Consider the following 17,422-nt stretch of genomic DNA (forward strand, 5'->3'; position numbering starts at 1 on the left):
GTTAGGGGGACACACCTTTCCATCCCCCACCCCTGCACACAGCCTATTCAGGGGGGCACCCAGACTGAAAGGACGTGGAGGTGGGAGAGTTCCAGTTCAGTTCATTGTGCTGGCCTCTATGGATCCCTCCACCCATCTCAGCTTCCCTCCCTTAGGGCCAAGGCCTTGGGGTGAATCAGCTATTTCCGGGAACCCTGGATGGGGAGACAGGTGACCTGGGTGTAGGTCTTAGCCCTGTCAGTAGTTTGCTATGTGCTAGCAGATAATCGTTCTGCCCTTTCTGAGCCCTAGTCACCCCATCTGCGAGGGGTGGGTTGAACTAGGTAACCCCCCAAGCACATTTGCAGCTCCAGAAACCAAGTCTAGGGTTCTTTTCATTCTTACTTGCAGCACAGGATAAACCATGAGCACAGTGGACACTATGAGACCAAAGGGTCCTGTTTCCAGCATTAGGGCAAATTTTATTTATTTTTTTAAGTTTATTTATTTTGAGAGAGAGAGAGAGCACATGCAAGTTGGGGAGGGGCATAGAGAGAGGGAGAGAGAGAGAGAATCCCAATCAGGTTCTTCGTACTGTCAGGGTGGAGCCAGATAAGGGGCTCAAACTCACCAATGGAGAGATCATGACCTGAGCCAAAATTGGACGCTTAACCGACTGAGCCACCCAGATGCCCCAATACTAGAGTGCATTTTAGAAAGGCCTTCCCAGGAAGGCAGGTGAACAAGGGTCTGCGCAGAGTAACCCAGCCCAGCTGGCCTCTGACCCAGGGGCTGGGATGCCCCCTGAGGCTACATCTTCCAGACAAACAGGGAGGGTGATCAAACAGCAGCAGGCATATCATCAGAATACCTGGGCCTGGCTCTCAGGTTCCCCCTCCCTTCACTTACCCGCTGCGTGACCCTGGTCAAGTCTCTCAGCCTCTGTGATCCTTGGTTTCATCATCTGCAAAATGGGAGCACCTTTAAACCCCTCTCTTCGAATTTACTGGCAGGTAACGTTGCAGGAAAGAAGTACTATCAGTTGACCAGGCACCCGCTGTGTGCTAAGCAGTTTCGGTGCCTGTGGGCGAGGCCAGCATTGCTCTGCTCTTACACTGACCCCAGTCCTGTCTGGTAAGTCTTGCAAGATCTTGCAGTCAGTGAGTGGTGGCCGCGAACCGAAGGCTGTGGCTGCCTTGGCCTATGGCCAAGCCTCTGCCAGTTGCCTGGGAGAGAGTTCTGTTCTTCTCTTCTTCAGTTACCTCCAGGGAGCGATTGCTATTTTACAAGCCTCAGGGAGCAGGCTTGGGGGGGTGGGGGGTGGGAGGGGGGGATGGGGGGCAGGGACAGCCGAGAAGTTTCTTTCCTGGGTGCACATAATAAAATGCCACCAGTCAGGTCTACTGAGGGCGTCACTTCTGAAAGGCCGCTTTCAACTCTTGATTGTTTAGTTGTGGTGGTGTGACTGGTTAGAAGACAATGTTTGTGTTTCTCAGGCCTCTTTCAACTCCAGGAGAGAAACCCAACCCCAGCTAGCTTAAACAGAAGAAAAACCGATTGGCTCAGGCAGTTGGAGGAGAAACTGGGGTCGCTGGTGACCTGAAGGGAAAGCTGTATTCCCCAGGGTCTGGGGGCTGGTGCTGGGGTGCTGGCAGCCTTGGGGAGTGCTGTCTGAAACTCGTTTGTGCTTCTTGTCGCTCTCTTTGAGCCCACATGGGCCTCATTTCCCTCCCCCCCGCTCCCGCCCCCCGTTATGTAGCGGCCAATAGCCAAAGCTTGGAATAATGAGAAGCAGTGAGCCACTGGGACAGTTTCTTCTATGGTTGGGCTTCCGCTTCTCTGATATGGTACAATTCACTGTTTCTGCACCTGGGTCTCACCTTGCACACACACAAGGCCAGAGATCACCACACTCCGTGCCCCCACGGCACACAGAGAGAAACTGAGTCTGAGAGAGGAGACAGTTGGTTTCACATCACTCAGTATGTGGTGAAGGAGACAAGGGACATCAGGGCTCCTGACATCCAGCCCATAAGCCATTTGTCATTTGTCACTGGTCTTAAGTCTTTCTGGGAAGGGCAGCGAGGTAGCTTTTTTTTTTTTTTAATTTTTTTTTTTTTTAACGTTTATTTATTTTTGCGACAGAGAGAGACAGAGCATGAACGGGGGAGGGGCAGAGAGAGAGGGAGACACAGAATGGGAAGCAGGCTCCAGGCTCTGAGCCATCAGCCCAGAGCCCGATGTGGGGCTCGAACTCACGGACCGCGAGATCGTGACCTGGCCGAAGTCGGACGCTTAACCGACTGAGCCACCCAGGCGCCCCACGAGGTAGCTTTTTAATGGCACCAATTCCTTTCATCCCAGGACACACACACCCCTTTGAAATGTGTCTCCATCCAGAGGTGAAATTTATTTCCCCACCCCTTGGTCTGGGCTGGCCTCATGGCTTGCTTGGACCAATGCATGTGCCGGAAGTGAAGCTGTGCATGTTCCGGAGCCCAGACACCGGGGGCCCTTGCTGCCTCTGCACCCACCCCCTTGGGGCCCAGCCCAGCTGCACGTCAGAAGCCCAGGCTGCACTGCTAAATGATACGGGCTACTGCAGAGGGCGGCCCTGAGGCCACGTGGAGAGAGGCCCAGCTGGCCCCGCCATCCCAGCAGAACCCAGGCCTGGCTGACCCACCAGTCAAGTGAGTGCGGCCGCGTGAGAGCAGCCGCACTGCCCAGCTGGCCCACAGAATCAGGGGAATCCATCAGTTGTTCCTTTCAGCCACTAAAAATCCACATGGTTTGTTACCTGGCAAGAGACGCCTGAAGCAACTAGGCTTCAACAGTGAAAAAGCTAAAAATACGCATTTGTCTAAGGTCATTTCAGAACCGCCGAGTCGGGCCATCCACCCTGTCATATCTCTGAAGTTCTGGCTGCTGGAGCAGAAATGTCTCCACGGCACGGGGAGGGAGCATCATGTGGTTAGCGACTGGCTCTATCTCGCCCACGCTGCCTCCCCGGGGGCTCCGTCAAGGCCCCGAACAGTGGGTGCTCCAAAGTTGCCAGGTGACTGAGTGAATGTCCTCACCCGGCCTCTGCATACAAACCCCCAGGGAAGGGAGCTCCCTGCCTCCAGGACAACCTCTTCCTGGGAGAAGGTTCTCCTCCATCTAGAGCACAGACCTATGACCCCTCTGGTGGCCCTGCTTCTGCCTGCATCCCCTATTCTATGTGACATCCTTAGGTATATCACAGTGGCTCCTGGCATTTGCAAAACAGCACAACCTCCCTTAATAGCAAGTATTTCCATGTACACAGAATGCCGGCCACCTCGTAACCATAGGAAGTGTTTCCACCAGGGCCCCAAACAAGCACGCGTTCTGGGATCACACAGTTTAGGGTATAACCCCAATCCCACCTCTGTACGGCCCTGGATAAGACACTTCCTGTCTCTGAGCCTCAGTTATCTCATCTGGAAAATAGGAGTGGTGAAATTTACCGCCCAGGGTTACAGTGGGGCTTAAAGAGATGATATATGTAAAATGCTCTGCACGTAATCGGTCCTTGATAAAGGTTAGTTCCTTTTCTGCCAGGTACATAAACAGTTCCAGATGGAGAGCTCATTTGTACTTAGCGTTCATGTCTGTATAAATAATGTGCAGGTGGGGGAGGAATTGTCAGGTGGCCGGGGTGGGGGAGGGCATTCCCAGCAGTGGGAGCAGCTTAAGCAAAGACAAGAGGGAGAAGTTTGGTTTCAGGGAAGGGTGAGTCAGGGGCTCGGTGCTGCTGGCATCTAGGGCAGCAGGAAGGACAGTGACTGGGGAAGACAGGCCCATGCCCTGAGTGCTGGGCTAAGCAGCGTGCGCTTTGCCAAGGGCAGCCTGGAGGAGGTCTGAAGCAGGGGGGGATGAGATCGGGTGTGGGATCCAAGTCCCGGCCGCCCTTGGCGGGGGGGGGGGAGTGGGTGGAATCAGGAGGGGAGGTGAGAGAGAGTTCCTGGGAGCCTGAGAGGGGAGAATTGGGGTGGGAGCAGGGATGCTTAGGCCCATCATGGGGAGAGAGAGCCTGGCCACTCAGCATGGGCACACTTGTCATGGGAAGCAGGGCCCTTGACCCTCTGGCCCTGTACCTGTACTCTGTGTCTTTAAGGCCAGGACCCGGATGCAGGGTAGACCAGAGGGGAAACTAACCCTACCCATTTATCTGGTGGGGACTCAGAGGAATCCCTTTGCAGATCTGCTCTTTCATTTTATGAACCATCCTGGAATCCAAGCTGAGCTTTGCAGTTTTTAAGCCCTGCCACAGTTACGGGCTCCTCTGAGACTCGCAGCTACCTTGGGAAGGAGGGAGGCTGGGCAGAGATGATTAGCCCTATTTTTAAGATGGGGAAACCTAGGCCCAGAGAGGGCAAGTGACTTGCCCAAGACCACACAGCAAATGTATGGCACAGCTGGGCCGGAACCTAGATCTCCTGCCTCCCGCTCCCATCCTAGCCTCTTTCCACAGCACTGAGGGCCTGGGGAAGATGTTCTCACTTACCTGCCCTGGGTGAAGAGTGAGGGGAGCCAGAGAGAGGTTGACAGCTGTCAGCAGACAACACTTAACCCAAACTGACAATTTAATTGTGAAAATGTGGACAAGGTACAGTTATATGTAAGGAAATCCAGACGGCCTGGGCCCCTGGGGAGCCTCAGCCAGCACCCCAGTTGCCAGGGAAACAGAGGATGTGAGATGATGTCACTAGACTCGGAGGCTGAGGTATGGGGGATGGGCTACCCAACCACCTCTTTGGGACCAGATGGGGCTGTGGGCCTGGCCACGGGCTGTTATCCCCATGGTTAACTCTTTCCCTTACAAATGGGGCAAAAGAGAGCTCCAGAGCAGGGGGGCGACTTACCCAGGGTCACACAGGGAGTCAGTGACTGAGCTCCCCTCATTAGATGACCATGTCTATTCCTCTAGCAAACTTCAGGGCCCAGTCAGAGTCATCTGAGTCCCCACGCCCAGCACAGCACCTTGCAAAGAGCAGAGCTCAACTCAACAATGAGGGCTACTCGATCCCTTTATAGAATGGGGGGGGGGGGGGCGTAAGCCACTTCAGGAGGTGACACTTGTTAAGTCACAGTAGTCTTAGATGAGGAGGAAGCCTGAGCAGTCATCCAGAGCAGTGCTCTCTTGTTCAGTGGACACTGAGCTCAGAAAGAGCAGGTCACCAACCCAAGGTCACCAGCAGGTTGGGACAACACTTGGCTGACCCCGAGTCATGCCCAAGAGATATGACACCTTATATGATCCTTACTCAGGGAGGAGCGGTCCCTTTCATTGCCACCCTCCGAGCCCTGGGCCAGAGATCTGGGCCTTGGCAAGTCTCCATTGTCTGAAGCATTTTTCTCAGAATCCTCAGCCTCTGACCCAAGGCTGAACATCCACCAAAACATCAATAACAATGATAACTCCCCTTAGCATTGCCCCTACTGTGTGCCTGCCTCCGGGCTGTCACTCTGTGTTCCGTATCTCAAATATTTACTCATCTATGGGCTGGGAGCCACTGTTCTCGTTTGCCATCCAGAAAACAGAGGCTGGGGTCTGGAAGTGTCACCTGCCCTCCTGCATGTAGCCGGAAAGTGAAAAGCTGGGATTTACATCTCAGGTCATTCTGCATCTAAAAACTGGCTGCCTTCTTCCTTGGCTCTTAGACCCTCCCACATTGGACTCTAAGGGGAGAGGGCAGCTGGATGTTTGCCTGTCCAGCCTCCCTCCCATTCCTGATGGTAAAAGCATCTCTCCCCTGCCATCCTCCTACTTTCTGAGTTTCTAGGGAGCGGTCACAGAGACCAGTAGCCTGCTAGAAGGCCTGGCCTTCTGGAGAATTCCATCTTCCTAGCCATATTATATGACCCAACTAGACCAAACCGAGCTGTTGTCCTCAGCTTGCACAAATGGGTTCTGGGAGAAAGCAGTTAGCTCCCGTTTGGAATGAAAGCTCTAAAGGTGTGATTCCCCAGAGCTTCCAGCCTTGTGAGGAAGACAAGGAGAAGGAGGAAGGAAGAGAAGAAACAGGCAGGGGCGTAGGGGAGGTCATTTGAGTTCACAAGCACACCCTTGTCCCTCCCAGGTGTGTGGGCCCGTGGATCCGTGTTCCTTAGGCTCATTGGAATTAGATCTTTCTCTAGACTCTTGCAACAGGAGCCGTCCCGACTATTACTTCTGCGATGTGCTATGCACACTTTAATAAAAATGTAATAAAAGATTAATAAAAGCTCTTGTCCTCCAGGAACTAAGTGTCTGGGCGGGAGGGGTGGGAGTGAATATAGTTCTGCGTTCTATACCTACTCTATTTGAGACTTGCTGTGTGATTCTTCCCCTCTCTGGGCTATAACTTCCCTACCTTTCATATGGGCAGGGGTGGGGGTGGGAGGTGGATATTGGGTTAAGTGTTCTGCAAGGTCCCCTCCACTTAAAAACAAAAATACATGATCGAGATACACACGCACCCTTTTAAAGTGTACCGTTCAATGGTGTTTAGTACATTCACAAATTTGTGCAGCCATCACCGCTTTCTAATTTCAGAACATTTCCATCAGCCCACGAAGAAACCCCACACCTATCACTCCCCATTCCACTCAATGCCTCAGCCCATAGCAACTGCTAATTTCCTTTTTGTTGCTATAGATTTTCCTGTTCTAGACATCTCAAGTTCATTTTCAAGTTCATCCATGTTTTAGCCTATATCAGTATTTCTTCATTTCTTCTTATAACTGGATAATAGTTCACTGCATGGAATACCCTATTTTGTTTGTCCATTCGTCAGTTGGTGGACACTTGGGTTGCTTCCACTTTTTGGCTATTATAAATAACGCTGCTCTGAATGGTCATGTACAAGCTTTGTATGAAATATATGCTTTCAAGTCTCTTGCATATATGCAGAGGAGTAGAATTGCTGGATTATATGGTAACTCTATATGACTTTTGGTGCATTGCCAAATTGCTTCCCACAGTGGCTGCACCATTTTACATTTCTTCCAGCAGTGTATGAAGGTTCTAATTTACATCCTCCCCAGCACTTATTATTTTCTGTCTTTTGTATTTTGGACATCCTAGTGGATGTGAAGTGGTATTTCATTGTGGTTGTGATGTGCATTTCCTCAGTGGCTGATGGTGTTGAGCATCTTTTCCTGTACTCGCTGGCTATTTGTATATCCCCTTTGGAGAAATGTTTATCCAAATCTTTTGCTCATCAAAAAAATCGGATTATCTTTTTAAAAAAATTATTGTTGAGTTATAGGAGTTCTTTAATGTGTACAGGATACTAGGATGTTTATCTTTACCACATACTCTTTTGCAAGTATTCTCTCCCATTATTTAGGTTGTCTTTCCACTTTCTTGATAGTGTCCTTTGAAGCGCAAAATTTTTTAACTATTATGAAGTCCAGTTTCTATTTTTTCCTTTGGTTGCTCATGTTTTTTGTGTCATAACTAAGAAATTATTGTCTTATCCAAGGCCACAAAGATGCACACCAACGTGTTTTTCTAAGAGCTTTCTAGCTTTAGCTCTTATTTAGATCCGTGATCCATTTTGAGTTAGTCTTTGTATATGGTGTGAGGTAGGGGATTTTGTGTGTGGGTATCCAGTTGTCTCAGCACCATTTATTAAAAAGGTTATTCTTTCCCCATTGAATTGTCTTGGCTCTCCTGTCAAAAATTAACCATAGGGGGCGCCTGGGTGGCTCAGTTGGTTGAGCACCCAACTCTCGATTTCAGCTGGGATCACGATCCCAGGGTCGTGGGATCGAGCCCTGCATCAGGCTCCATGCTGAGAGTGGAGCTTTCTTCCAATTCTCTCTCTTTCTCTCTCTCTCTCTCTCCCTATGCCCCTCTCCCCAACTCATGCTCTCTCTATATAATTAAAAAAATAATAAATTAATTGACCATAAATCTATGGGTTTATTTACATAATTACCTTTTTTTAAATGACATCCAAGCAGTAAGTTACAGTAAGGTCCTTATAGTCACAACTGTGACAGAGAGTGTGGCAGAGGGGGGAGAACAAATGAAAACCGTGAAATCCCATGGACCAGATCCAGTATAACCCCAGGCAAACTACTTCACTTTGTCTTTCAAGAAATAGCACAATATGTTGTCCTGAACACATTCTCTCTTTTCAGTTTTTATATATTTTTTTAAGTAGGCTCCATGCCCAATATGGGGCTTGAACTCTGATCCAGCCAGGCACCCCTGAACACATTCTCACTGTAAAAAATACCAACATCTAGGTACCCCTGAGCCTCCGTTTCCTCTTCTGTCACATCTAAGTCCCAGAGCTAGTATAAGGCTCAAAATGAGAGGGAGGAAGCAGAAGGGCGGTTCCAGGCGGGGTTGGGGACACAAGCAATGGTTTGGAAGCTAGAAAGTGCAAGGTGTGATGGGGAGGGGGAGCAGCGAGAAGTGTGCAAGGAGTGAGGGGATGTTGAAAGGCTGCCTCTCTTGTCCTTAGGTTGGTGAAAAACCAAAAGACTCTGGTGCCTGCGTCATAGCATAGCTCAGAAGACACCTCCCATGTCCCCGTCGGGAATCCCATAGCAGAGAGTCCCAGCCAGGACATCCAGCAAGGCCTCTCGGCCACGGGGCTAGCAGCGAGCAGGCCACACGTGTCCTGGCACTGTTGGCTGCACTCAGTCTGGGTGTGGTGGGGCTGTGCGAGAGAGAGCAAGGTGGTTGGGGTCTAGCGATGGGTGGGGGGGGGGGGTGAGGCTTTGTTTCTTACTTTGTGCTTAAGTGAGCAAAACCCGCAGAAGCTCAGGGAGAGGAATGTGCAAAAGGAAGGGAAAAGGAAACTACCATTTGTCAACTACCTCCTATTCCCCCGGAGGCATTCTGTGAACTTCCTCTCCGCTCACAACCACCCAGAGAAACAGGAGGATCGTCCCCATTCATAGAACCCGCAGCTGACTCACAGAGAAGGATACATCTGCCCAAGATCACACAGCCAGCAGGTGACAGAGCTAGGATTTGAACCCTGTTCCATCTCTCCTAAAGTTCATGCTTTTCCCTTAATGCCCTCGCTACCCTAGAGAAAAGGGAGAAAAAAAAAAAAGGCAAGATAGAAAGAGGCCCGGCTCGGGGAAAGTCACACAGAGCGAAAAAGAAAAAACGAGAGTGGAAAGAGCACGAGGCCGCAGCCGAGGCCTGGAGCGGGTCCTCGGGGAGCAGCAGAGGGCGGGGATGGCCGGAAACCGGCTCACCGAACCTGGAGCCAAGAACCATGCTTGGCCTGAGACCTGGTGGAAAAGCTCTCACCTCAAGATAGTGAAGTGGGGGAAACTGGCGGGCCGGCGTGGGGGGAGGTGGGGGTGCAGGGTCTGCCCAGGAGGAGGGCAGCGTGGCCGGATGGCCAGGGGGCTGCCAAGCAGGGTTCTTCACACATCATCCAGCTCAAATAACCACCGAGGCTGCTCAGGCTGGCAGGCCCTTGCTCCCGGACGTGCAGAGCCGCAGGCTTGGAGGCCGCGAGGGAGGAAGCAATGACCGGGCCTTCCTGGAACACTGGTTGTTCTTTGCACAAACGCCTGAGTGGGGCCCATAAGTAGGGTGGCTGTAGTTTATTCTCTGGACCGGGACAGCTGGGAGTGAGTAGGGACAACAAGCATACAGACACAGGTATATAGGGTACCCAGCCTCGAGGGTCCTGTGTGGCTGGGCCTGGCCTGTGCCTGTGGCCGGCCCCCCTGCCCCCCACCCTCTTCGTGCACACTGGCCTTCCTCTGCAGACACGTAGGGCCTTGGCATTGCCTGGAACAGCCCGCCCTATGCCATCACCACCTCTCCACACCCCTTCATTGTTTCTACTCGCCTTCAGAACTCAGCTGAAGCCACACCGGTGCCTTCAATATATCGTGTATTTTCCTCCACAGCACCGATGACAATCACAGGCATGAAAGAAATTCTTAATTATGTATTTGGTTGCTTAAAAGTCTGTCTCCCTTCCTAAGGGCAGGGCTGGGTCTGACTCACCCACTGTTGTATCCTGGACACTCTAGCCAAAGGCCCCAGTGTAACGGTGAATAAATCAACTCCCAGGGCCCCCAGTACGGCCACCTGGTTGTGTGCCATCGTGTAATTTGGGGTTCTTCCCTATACATGGAAAGGAAAGGAAGGAGCTAGTCCTAAAAAAAAAAAAAAAAAAAACAACCTCTTGGGTACAAGGTGCACTTCTGATTTCTTCCACAGGCTCTGAGCTCTGTAGGGGAGAGACAGCACCCCCGGCCCTCCCCTTCCCCGGACTCTAGACTAGCTTTAGGCCCAAAGGAGGGGCCCAAGTTGGACTTACTGATGAGCGATCGCAGTGTGAATACCATCGTGATGGATCACGAGAAGTCGGAACCAGAGGGAACTCTAGATACTGTGAGATAACGGGCTGAGTCCTGGCCCTGGGGTATTGTAGGCCCCAAAAATACTGGCGTTCCTTCTTTTAGAAATCATCTTGTCCAACCAACCATCTTTCTTTTGTTGTTTTTTGTTTTCTTTTTAATTTATTCTTAAGTATATTTATTTATTTATTTATTTATTTATTTATTTATTTATAGAGGCAGGGGATGGTGGCAGAGGGGGAGAGAGAATCTTAAGCAGCCTCCATGCTCAGTGTGGAGCCCGACACAGGGCTCGATGCGGGGCTCAATCCCACAACTTTGGGATCATGGCCTGGGCCAAAAGCAAGCGTTGGATGCTCAACGGACTAAGCCACCCAGGCACCCCACCTTTGCTGTTGTTTTTTTAAATGTGCAGTTCAGTCGATTAGGGGCGCCTGGGTGGCTCGGTTGTTTACGTGTCTGACTTTGGCTCAGGTCATGATCTCATGGTTCGTGGGTTCGAGCCCCACATCGGGCTCTGCTGTCAGTGCAGAGCCTGCTCCGGATCCTCTGTCTGCCTCTCTTTCTGCCCCTCCCCCCGCTCATGCTCAAAACTAACTAACTAAATAAATAAATAAATAAAAATTTAAATGTGCAATTCAGTGGATTCTAGTATGCTCACAAAGTTGTGCAACCGGGACCACTATCTAATTTTAGAACATTTTCATCACCCCAAAAAGAAACCGCCATCCCCAACTGAGGCCCAGAGAGGGTGGTCCCCTATCTAAGGTCCTATCGTCAGCCAGCAGCAGGGCCAGGCCCGGAGCCCAAGCCTCCTGACACTCAGTCTGCTTCGTTAGGCAGCATGTCTGGGTTCTCTCTGGCACCCCCAGGCATCCTCCGGTGTCTGACACAGAAGAGCTGTTTAGCAAAGGCCTATTACGTTGCATCTAACAGGGAGAATGAGACTGTACCCTCGATAGCTATGCCTTTAACGCTTCAGAGCCCTGCCCGCGCCCAGAATGGAGCTGAGGGCTCTGGGGGCACAGGAGACATACCTAGAGATCATTTCACACTTGTACGCTGCTTCCCACAAGAGTCGGTGTCTTTCCATAGCCGGGGAAGTGAGCACACGGCCCATCTCCTTCTCCTCCTCCCATCCCCTTCTCAGGGCCACCTGTCCAGACCACCCTATATCAGAGTGCACCCTGCCCCTCCCTCCTGGCACTCTGATCCTCCCTCCAGGCCGGCTTTTCCTCCTCAGCGCTCACTGCCATCCATCGGCCATACTGTATCCCCCACTTCTTTCTCTGGTTACTGTCTGTCTGCGCAGACTAGAATTCAGCTCCATGAGAGCAGGGGTTTCTGTCTGCTTTGCTCGCTGCTGCACCCCAGCTCCTCAACGGTGCCCGTTTCATAGGTGTTCCAGAAATAGTGACCGAATGAACGCGTGACAAAATAAATGGTTAGCTATTGTTGCATTATTCTCATCAGCGATAGTTAGGGGAGGGATTATTTTCCTTGTTTCATAGATGCGCCTCAGTCCACTCAGGCTGCTGGAACAAAATACCGTAGACTGGATGGCCTAAACAGCAGACATCTACGCCTCACAGTTCTGGATGCTGGGAAGTCCCAGATCAAGGTGCTGACAGATTGGTTCTTGCTGAGGGCTCACCTCCCAGCTTGCAGATGGCCACCATCTCACTGTGTCTTCACACAACCTATTGGTGCACACGCAGGGAGAGAGACAGAGAAAGTGGGCTCTGATGTCTCTGCCTCTTATAAAGACGCTAATCTCGTCATGGGAACCCCACCTTCATGCCCTCATCTAATTATCTACCAAAGGCCCTACCTCAAATACCATCAAACCGTCGTGGGCGGCACTGGGGAATAGGAACCCAACATCGGAATCTGGGGCGGCGGGTGTGAGCATGAACATCCAGTCCATAACAAATGGCAAGCTGAGGTCCAGAAAGGTTACCTGGGAACCAGAGGCAGACCATGACTGTCCACCCCCCTGGTCCCGTCAGGGCAGCCTGGAGTGGGGTCAAGGCAGGCATGAGGAAGCAGGGGCCGGACCTCCCAGGTTTGGCATTGTTTTTAGGACCCCAGAAAGCAGAGTCAGTCTATGAACCCAGCCTCTTCTCCTTCCCGCAATAGTTTAGCTGCTCTCACATTCCATGTCATAGCCAAAGTGGAAAAAGAAAGAAAGGAAAAAAGGCAGTGCTATTTTTTTTTAAAATGGCCTTAGCTCTGTGAGCTCCAACATGGAAACCGCTGTCCATGATGTCATGGGCCCCGAGGCCCTCTGGGCAACGTTACTGACACTTCATACGGTGGGCCGGGCCCAGGGTCCACACACTCCTCTTGCCAGAGCTCCGTGTGCCCGCGGGCAGGCACAGACTCCATCTACAAGCCTGGGCCAGACCCCCTGAGCCAGGATGGAGCCAGGCACTGGGCAAGCAGGGGGTACCCTGGAGTAACACCCCAGCAGAGCATCTCGCCCTGTGTTGCTCACAGGTCTGTAAGGTCCACCTCTCGCGGGATCTATGACAGCCGTGGGACACACAGAGGACAAGCACTCTGACCTGTGTTTTTCTATGGGGGAGCAGAGCACAGAGTGGTGTGGTGCCCCGTGCACGGTCACACAGCTAGGGAGTAACGGGGAGCTGGAGCCCTGTCCTCTGGCTCTAAATTCTATGGTCCACTTATAAGGAGAGGGCACGGTCTTTGCCCACAACAAGCTGACCGACTGATAAAGGCCGTGGGGGAAACGCTCGGTCAAGTTCAAGTCTTCATTTTACAGTGGGAGAAACTGAGAGGGCAGGGACCGGCCCAAGGTCGCTCAGTTGATCCACAGACCGGGCAGGGCTGGTTGCAGGCTCTGGGCTTCTAGCCGGGAGTATTCCCCGCTATATCCTGCATTTAAACAGTTCCATTTGGGCGGAAGCTGTGCTGTTCCGGAAGAGACGCCAGGCCTTCCCAGCCTCCAGTCTGAGGCTGTCTTCCAGGATCTGCTGTCAAGGCTTATTCCTCAGGGAACAGCTGTTGGCAAAAGGAGATGAGGTATTGATTATGGCTGGGGCTGGGGGAGTGTGGCTGAGCCCCCAGGGAGAGAGAGAGAAGGGATGGGAACGGGTAATGGAAGTTTCTCAGAGAAACAAACTAAAGGTATTTGGCTTTTGCTTACGGTATTTTCTAATTTTTTTTTTGCACTGAGAGAATTCATTTTTTCATATTTGAAAGTGATAAACTATTTAATTGAAAGTGGTCTGGGAGGGGCGCCTGGGTGGCTCAGTCGGTTGAGCGGCCGACTTCGGTTCAGGTCATGATCTCGAGGTCTGTGAATTCGAGCCCCGCGTCGGGCTCTGTGCTGACAGCTCAGAGCCTGGAGCCTGTTTCTGATTCTGTGTCTCCCTCTCTCTGACCCTCCCCTGTTCATGCTCTGTCTCTCTCTGTCTCAAAAATAAATAAAAAACGTTAAAAAAAAATTAAAAAAGAAAATGGTCTGGGAATCCACGGTTGCCCCAGTCCTGACTGGTTGTGTGAACTTGGGTGGGTGCCTGCCTCTCTCTAAGGCTTTTCTTAGAAATGCCAGTAATAAGGTTGCCCCATGAGAGGCAAATGAATCAAAAAGTCTCCCTGAGGGGCGCCTGGGTGGCGCAGTCGGTTAAGCGTCCGACTTCAGCCAGGTCACGATCTCGCGGTCCGTGAGTTCGAGCCCCGCGTCAGGCTCTGGGCTGATGGCTCAGAGCCTGGAGCCTGTTTCCGATTCTGTGTCTCCCTCTCTCTCTGCCCCTCCCCCGTTCATGCTCTGTCTCTCTCTGTCCCAAAAATAAATAAACGTCGAAAAAAAAAAAGTCTCCCTGACTCAGGACACAGCTGTCTAGCCTGGTCATCCGCGATACTGAGCCACCCAAAGAAAGAACACAGCCACCCAGGTATGAGGTGTCCAGAGAAAAGTCAAAATTCAGAGAAGCCCACTTTGGCCATGCTGTCCAGTAAGTCAGAGTCGCTGTCTGAGGGACATGCCCATCCAGGTCCCCACAGAGGGCCTCTCCGGTCAGAGTGAAAACGGTTCATCAGGCTTCACCAAACCCGTGTGAACCACCCTCTGTACTAGTCCTCCTCGCCCCTTTGGTCATATTCCGGGCCCAGCAGGCAACAGTTTCCCAGAGGCTCGGCTGCCAGGAGGGAAGGAGACTGGGGAGGGACAAGAGCACTCCTGTCAGCGGCAAAGGAGACTCTCCCGTGTCAGTTTTAACAGCGAGGGGAGGAGGTATTGATCTTGAGCGACGTGGTGAGGGCCAGTCTGTTTGACCTCTCTGGGTGCCTTGAAAAAGGTCAATGTCAGGACTGGCCAGGTGAGGGTCAGACTCTAGGCTGGTCAATCACTCAGGACCTGCCACCAGTGAAAGGGTCAAATGATTTTAATATGTGCACAGTGTTTTTACAATAGTGCTTGGCATAAAATAAGGAGCCAATCAAAACTGCTAGGTGAAAGTTAACTGTGGCCTATCTTGATGGCAGGGTGGGCTCCCCCGCCTTGACCCCCGCCATCTGCCCAGTTGGAGACTCACACCATCTCTGCCACCCATGGGCACCGAGAGGGCACCCAGCTGGCTGTTCTAAAATGCAGCATCACTTTCTGGTTTTTCCCTGCCAACTCCCCTCTGCTGTCTGGGGCCAAGGGAGGAATCACTGGTTCTCCATTCCTGAGTTATCTTCCCGCCCACCACCCATCACTCACCTCCTGTCAGCACTGGGCTAAACCTCAGAGGCCAGGAATTCTAAGTCAGGCTGGGACCCCACAGTGTCAGCCTGGAAGGCCCTCAGTGTGTGCCTTGATCACCCCTCCTCTAAAGTACACATGGGGAAACTGAGGCCCCAAGAGGGAGAGGGACCCCCCTGCCACCCCATGTCTCTGGTTTACGCAGCCAGGGAGCTGGTGGCTGGGCTGGAGCTGGGCCCAGCCCCGGGGCTTTCTCCCGGTCTCCTCCACTCTTCAGGGGTCCCCAGAGGCCGCTTAGGAGACTATGCTCCCCCCTTTTGTAGCCACACCTCACCTGGTCTTCGTTTGCTCCATCCTCTGTGGCTCTGGGATAATTCTCACCAAGCAGGGTCAGTCCCCCGGGGGGCAGGCAGCTAATGAGCTTCAGATGTCTGGGCCAAAATGCGTCACCGCAGGCGGACGCTCAGATGCTCGCGGTGATTGCGGAGGCCTGACCAATGGCGGTGGCACGCAGGGGACACTCTTCCCTTTACAGGTTACTTAACTCCCTGCCTGGATGCAGCAGGTGCCAGTGTTTCTCCCCAGAACCCCTGGCTGGGGTGGCTATTTCAAGATCTGGAAAGGGGCAGGGAGGCTGGAGGATAAATGCATTTTGAGCACTTGGGAAGTTATTTCTTCTTTCAAGTTTTTTCTGGGTCCAGAACCGGTCTTTCCACGGAGGTAGCCCCAGGGAGGGGGAAAGAGAGCGGGCAAGCCTCGTTTTGATGGCCAGCTCCGTGCATGCTCTGGGCAGGGCACAACCCTCACAGGAACCCTGCAAGGCTAAAACTGTCACCATCTACTTCACAGATGAAGAAAAGCAGGTGCAGACAGGTGAGGTGACCGGTACAAGGTCACACAGCCCCTGAGTGGCCAAACTAAGGTTCTAGCCCACGCTCTTCCCTGCAGCAAACTGGGACGTTTCCAGAAGACCAAGATAGTATATTGTGGTTTGAAAACTGCGTGAATGGTGAGGGCCCGTGGGCCGCCCTTGGGTCTTAGACACTGAGGCTGCTTGCGGCTAACTCATTTTTCCCTCTTGACGAGAGAGCAGATTGTACGTTTCCAAAATGCGTTTCATCATCTCAGCTTCAGGTGAGGTAATAGCAACTGCCATCATCATATCCTCAGCCGTGCCTGGAACACATTCTGGGAGCCAGACCCTCTGCTGGAGACTTCCTGTTGGTTACCTGTGAGGAGCTTAGATTCCAGAGCTCTGCCACTTACTAGCTGGGGACCCTAGCCAAGTAACTTTACCTCTCTGTGCTTCCATTTCCTCCTCGGTGTGATGAGGATGCTATTCGTTCCTATTTCAGGGGGTCCTGCAATTAAATCAGTTATTATTATTTTTTTAACATTTTATTTATTTTTGAGACAGAGAGAGACAGAGCATGAATAGGGGAGGGGCAGAGAGAGAAGGAGACACGGAATCAGAAGCAAGCTCCAGGCTCTGAGCCATCAGCCTAGAGCCCGACGCAGGGCTCGAACTCACGGACCGCGAGATCGTGACATGAGCCGAAGTCGGATGCTTAACCGACTGAGCCACCCAGGCGCCCCATAAATCAGTTATTATTTTTAAAGGGCTTAGAAGGATGCCTGGCACAGGGTACACACCAAGCATATGTGTTAGCAGATAATGGGCTCAGTCTTATGAGATGGGCATTGTAATTTTCCCTGAACTGCAGATGTGGAACCTGAGGTAATGCAGTACAGCGATTCTCAAACTTAGCTTGCACCAGAATCACCCAGAGAGCTCATTAAAATATTAAACTCTGGGGTGAGGGGTGGGGGGTGCCTGGGTGGCTCAGCCCCTTAAGCATCAGCCTTCTGCTCAGGCCATGATCTCTCAGTTCGTGAGTTCAAACCCCGCATGGAGTTTTGTGCTGCCAGCCCAGAGCCTGGAGCCTGCTTTGACTTCTGTGTCTCCTCCTCCCCCACTTGTGCTCGCTCTCTCTCTCTCTCTCTCTCTCTCTCTCAAAAATAAACATTAAAAAAAAAATACTAAGCACTGGGAAATCCTGCCGGAATTTCTGGTTCAGTAAGTCTGGGTTGGGCCTGAGAATGTGCATTTCTTGCTGCCGGTCCAGTGATGGCACTGTGAAGGCCTGTAGTACAGCGGAGTATGGCTCCAGTTCTGCCAGGGCCAGCTCGGGCCAGTAATAGAGGCAGTTCCATAAATGACGTGGCGTGTCAGTGTGGGAGTGATTTCAGAGAACAGAAAGGGTGTTGGACCGGGAGCCCGGGGGTTCTAGTCCTGAGTGTACTCCCAACTCCCTTGGGACTTGACCGAGTCATTTCCACCCCCCCCCCCCCCCCCCCCCCGCAGCCTTGGTTTTC

The 17,422-nt window shown here is 52.1% G+C and overlaps 2 long non-coding RNA genes across 2 annotated transcripts in view; one reads left to right on the plus strand and one right to left on the minus strand.

Moving 5' to 3' along the window:
* Window positions 1-2,218: 2,218 nt before the first annotated feature.
* On the plus strand, window positions 2,219-10,053 carry LOC121039304 (uncharacterized). Its single transcript, XR_005794685.1, has 2 exons — window positions 2,219-3,034; window positions 8,463-10,053. It is a non-coding gene; the product is annotated as an uncharacterized LOC121039304 (long non-coding RNA).
* A 6,122-nt stretch (window positions 10,054-16,175) lies between these two features.
* The window catches only part of LOC121039305 (uncharacterized), a 3,444-nt gene continuing 2,197 nt past the window's right edge, over window positions 16,176-17,422 (minus strand). Inside the window, exon 2 of the long non-coding RNA XR_005794686.1 lies at window positions 16,176-16,407. This is a non-coding gene — a long non-coding RNA (uncharacterized LOC121039305). The remainder of the gene's footprint in view (window positions 16,408-17,422) is intronic.

Source organism: Herpailurus yagouaroundi, unplaced genomic scaffold (assembly GCF_014898765.1).
Source record: "Herpailurus yagouaroundi ecotype Mexico unplaced genomic scaffold, PumYag 180, whole genome shotgun sequence".
In the NCBI taxonomy this organism is placed as follows: Eukaryota; Metazoa; Chordata; class Mammalia; order Carnivora; family Felidae; genus Herpailurus; species Herpailurus yagouaroundi.